At 38.0% G+C, this 5210-nt stretch overlaps 1 pseudogene; it reads right to left on the bottom strand.

The window, feature by feature from the left end:
- Positions 1-267: 267 nt before the first annotated feature.
- Positions 268-1169, bottom strand: LOC110146834 (olfactory receptor 5D18-like; annotated as a pseudogene).
- Between the last annotated feature and the right edge of the window lie 4041 nt (positions 1170-5210).

The following is a 5210-nucleotide window of genomic DNA, read 5'->3' as shown; positions in this document are numbered from 1 at the left end:
CCACATAACATTGAGCAGAGTTCCACGTGCTATACAGCAGATCCTTGTTGGCTATCCATTTAAATATAACAGAGTTGACACATTCACCCCAAACTCCCAAACTAACCCTTTCCCCAAAACTTCTTTCCTCTCCTGGCAACCATTAATTTTATAGCATTAACCCTTCATTAATTTAAACTTATCTTTAAAAACCAACCTTTGTAGCTACACTTTGTTTACATATCAAGAACAAACTCTAATTATTATAATGCTCACTAAGAAATCAATTTAGAGCCCCACAACCTTGGAGATTGTGTCCTTGACATCCTTATTTCTCAGACTGTAGATTGGGGATTCAACATGGGGATGACCACTGTGTAAAACACAGAGGCCACTTTGACTGTGTGCCTGGAGGTTGTGGAGTTGGGCACACAGTAGAGGAAGAGGATGGTGCCATGGAAGATGCTGATGGTGCTCAGATGGGAGGCGCAGGTGGAGAAGGCTTTGTGGCGACTACAGGCTGAACGCATCTTGAGGATGGTGACAACAATAGACACATAAGACAGGAGAATGATGAAGAGTGTGCTGACCACATTAAAAGTGGCAAAAATGAAAAGCAGCAACTGGTTGAGATAAGTATCAGAGCAAGAGAGGGAAAGCAGGGAGGATAACCCACAGAATAAGTGGTTGATTGTGTTGAAACCTTGAAATGATAATTTGGTAACAGAACATGTGAATGTCAAGGAGCAAGCTACACCCCTCCCCAAGCATAAGATCCAACTACTAACATCACACAGAGTCTTGGGGACCTGGCCACCATGTAGAGCAGAGGGTTGCAGATGGCCATGAAGTGGTCATAGGCCATCACAACTAATAAAAAGGACTCAGTCACCACAAAGGTACAAAAGAAAAAGTATTGCATTATACAACCTACAAATAAGATGGTTTTGTCTTTTACAATGAGATTCACCATGGTCTTGGGAGCAATTATGGAGGAATAACAGAAATCCACAAAGGAGGTACATGGGAGTGTGCAGTTTGGGGTTAATTTTGATGATTACAATCATCCCAAGATTCGCTACCACAGTGACACTGTAGATGGTGAAGAATGTCACTTGAAACTCTGGGTAATCGGAGAAGCCCAGGAGAGTGAACACTGCCCCACTTTTAATTCTCTCTGATAGAATCATGGCTTCTGTTGGTCAGAATCTGAATCAGCCCTGGAAACAAACATATTAGAGAAAATGAGGATGTAAGACCCTCAGTTAATGACTCCTTTCCAAACCTGGAAGATGAAGCAAAGTGTCTCTTTTAGAACCTCTCTCTGTGTTTCTTATGCACAATTGCTAAATGTCTAAAATTTTCAAAAGATAACCATTTAACTTTTTCTTTAAATAGCACAGTACCATTATTGAACTTTTTAGCTCTGAATTATAATTTCAGTATTTAGAGATAATATGAAATCAAAATTCTTGGAAGTTATTTTCAGTGAAATCCTTCTTTAACACTGTTAGGTCCTCTTGAACATTATAAATTGATAAAAGATTAACCTAGTCTAGTACCATACCTGATTATTTCAGTCCTAAAACTAGTAGCAAAAATGAGAAAATTCTAAATAAATTACAGTTTGCATCACATGTTCACAACATGACACTAAGAATGACCCCTCTAACAGCTTGTACCTGTGCCTTTATTGTTAATTCCACATGATACTTTAACATTTACTTTTGTTTCTGACTCAGTAAGTCTATTGTTAAAATAAACCTTAGTTAATTTTTTCAGAGTGTTCTTCTTAACACAGGGAGCCCTAATTATCAATCCCACCTCATTGCTTGTGGAATAATAACATTGAACAAATAATAAGGATAATACAGTCTAGGTCTTTATCAAAGACATGACAAAACAGAAGACAGAGATCCTTAACTTTCCCTGTAACATGCAAATAAGGATCAATCTACACATCTGTGGCTGGAATCTTGATCCAGACTCCCACAAATTTTCCATTTGTCTACAAGAGAATCTATGTTCAACGTCTTAGTACTAAGATACTTCACTTATTCATAATCATGTCCCAACTTGTCACAAACTAGTGATCTTAAATCTATGGGAAATTGCCCAATGAAAGTGTACATATCAGAGAGCTATACAAGAAGGCAGCATCAGATGAGATGAGAAAGGAACTTAGGAAACATTTAACTAGCACTACGAAAGATTCTAACATAGAAATGTCCATAAATAAAGACATTTATTCTGTCCCTATATTACCTGTAAAAGAGAAAGATCAAACATTTAAGGTAGTACTGCAGTGTGATAATATTTCATGAGAAAATGTTAATAGAAAAGAATCGTATTTCTCTAATTGGTGACCAATGTCTTCTCAGGGGGATAGTGGCAAAGAATCCACCTGCCAATGCAGGAGATGCAAGAGATGCAGGTTCAGTCCCTGGGTTGGAAGATCCTCTGGTGGAGGAAATGGCAACCGACTCTAGTATTCTTGACTGGAAAATTACGTGGGCAGAGTCAGGTCGGCTATGTAGTACATGGAGTTGCAAAGAATAGGACACAACTGAGAGACTCAGCACACATGCTTGCACAGTTGGTGACCTACACCTCTTAGACCCTGCCATACCAGGAACTTTCTCTATCACTTCTGATAAGGTGTCTAGTCCCACAACTCAAGAAATAGATTTTACATGGCTCAGCAGTGATGTCAGATCATAGGCAAAACTGAGGCACTCAAGATACCTATATCTTCCTATACTCATAAATTTGAGTATATATTTTAAAAAGACATTCTCAAAAGGCAATCTATCACAAAGCTAGACATTCTATAGCTGATTTGTCTAGGCCACTTGAAAATTAATATTAAACTAATGTTTTATTTCACGCAATGGATTTTGTGATGCAAATGTTATTTTTAAATTGCTGGTGATAATGCACCTTCCACAGATTCTCAGAGCTCTTCTAACCCTCCATTCCAGGCACTTGTTTGTGTTCAGTCACTCCATTGCTTCAGACTCTTTTGTGAACCCATGGACTGTATGTCGCTCTCCATACTCCTTTGCCCATGGAATTTTTTCCGGGCGAGAATACTGACGTGGGTTACCATTTCCGACTCCAGGGATCAAACCCGAGTCTCGTGCATCTCTTGCACTGGTGGCAGGTTCTTTACCACGGCCCCACCAGGGAAGCCCTGTTGCTTCAGAGGCTGAGCTGAGCCAGTTCTCAGCCAAAGCTCTGGCGGCTGAGGCATTTCCCCTTCCTTTACAGCTCAGATTGGTGACTTTCACAATGACTCAGTATTACTCAAGGACTCGCTATGTCTAAATGATAAATTTTCCCTCACGCTTTTTTTTCTAATACCCTACTCTGAAAATAATATTAGTTTTTGTTTAGAATCTTATTTTTTAATTTACTGTTGGTTGGAAGGGACATATACAGATACATCCCCTCCCTCTTGAGCCTCCCCCTCCCTCCCATGCCTCCTCCTAGGTCATCACAGAGCATCAGGCTGGGCTCCTGAGCTACACAGCAGCTTTCCATGAGCTGCTGAGGTATTGTCCATACCTGCTGATGGGTGAAAGTAGGATCTCTCTTGGTTGGGAGTGACAGATATAGTCTTATATCTAGAGTCACAACCTATGGGGCATAAACCCTAGAGACTGTTGCCTCATTCTCTTAAAGCCTTGACATAATTAAAATTAATCACAATTCTCTGATGTAATTCTTTCTTGTGTTCTATAAAACCTGGAGCAGTATTAGGGGCATTTCACATGAACATTTGTAGCTTAAAATAACTTCTCTCAGACCCTTCCTCACACTGATACTTTTTTTACAATTATAAAAATTGTGCAATTATAAATGAAATAATTATTAAATATTAATTGAATGACTACAGTATGCCAGGCATAATCTTGTTCCTCCATACTTTTACTCTAACATATGGGAGAAGTATGAATGTCCAGCGTTTAGATCATCATGATTCATTGAGAGTTAAAGCAGAGATATTTACAAAGTTAAATATTAAGTTTGGACAATGAACTGATCCCTTTAAAATAACTGTTCTATTTGATTGCACTACCACATCCATTCCATTAATTACTTCTGTTTATTGAATTATTGAAGTAGCACATATTCAGTGTAGAAACCAAGGACTATAGAATTTAAATAAGGAAAATGAACACAGTAGAAATAATTTTTATTAAATCAACTCCATTTCAAATCTCACAGTCAAGTTTAGTAAATATGACCAACATTACCTGAAGTAAAAGATGAAGGGGAGCATCTCCAGTGGTGCAGTGTGGGCATCATTTACCCCCTGATATGATGTGATGAGAAACTTCACCTCTGTGATATTCTTTTCACAAAATCTATTATCTCATCTTACTATGAGAAAATTATTAGGCAAACACATATCTGCAAGCATTCTACAGGATACCTCACTCATACTCCTTAAAATCATTGAGGCTGGAAAAAAAGGAAAGAGTCAAAATCTGTCACAGGTCAGACATTAGGGAAACATGATGACAACAAAATGTGGTTTCTGGGTTGGCTCCAAGAAAATAAAGAGAGAATTAAAGGGAAAAAGCTGATGGAATCCAAGTACAATTTAGATTTCAGTAATCATATTGTGCTGATATTTATTTTTTTTTCAAGGTTACTGAATGGTTTAATTTAGATTAACTATTATTTCATTTTAATGATTTCTAATGTGATATAGATAGCTAATTTTCTGTTAGTTTTTTTTATTACAGTCATATTGCTTTTAAAAGTAATCCTATTAAGCTAATGTTCTACAATGTAAAGGGGCATAGTTTATTCTGGCTTTTGATGTCTCTGAAAAGATTTATACCTTTATTAGAACATAGTTGCTTTACTATGAAAGAGTGATTTTTTTTTCATTTATTTTTATTAGTTGGAGGCTAATTACTTTACAATATTGTAGTGGTTTTTGTCATACATTTGACATGAATTAGCCATGGATTTACATGTTTTCCCCATCCCGATCCTCCCTCCCACCTCCCTCTCTACCCGATCCCTCTGGTTCTTCCCAGTACACCAAGCCCGAGCACTTGTCTCATGCATCCAACCTGGGCTGGTGATCTGTTTCACCCTAGATAATATACATGTTTCGATGCTGTTCTCTCAAAACACCCCACCTTTGCCTTCTCCCACAGAGTCCAAAAGCCTGTTCTGTACATCTGTGTCTCTTTTTCCATTTTGCATATAGG

This window comes from Odocoileus virginianus, unplaced genomic scaffold, assembly GCF_023699985.2.
Source record: "Odocoileus virginianus isolate 20LAN1187 ecotype Illinois unplaced genomic scaffold, Ovbor_1.2 Unplaced_Scaffold_34, whole genome shotgun sequence".
Classification (NCBI taxonomy): Eukaryota; Metazoa; Chordata; class Mammalia; order Artiodactyla; family Cervidae; genus Odocoileus; species Odocoileus virginianus.
Note: the sequence above shows the minus strand (reverse complement) of the source record. Positions and strands in the feature narration are given on the sequence as shown.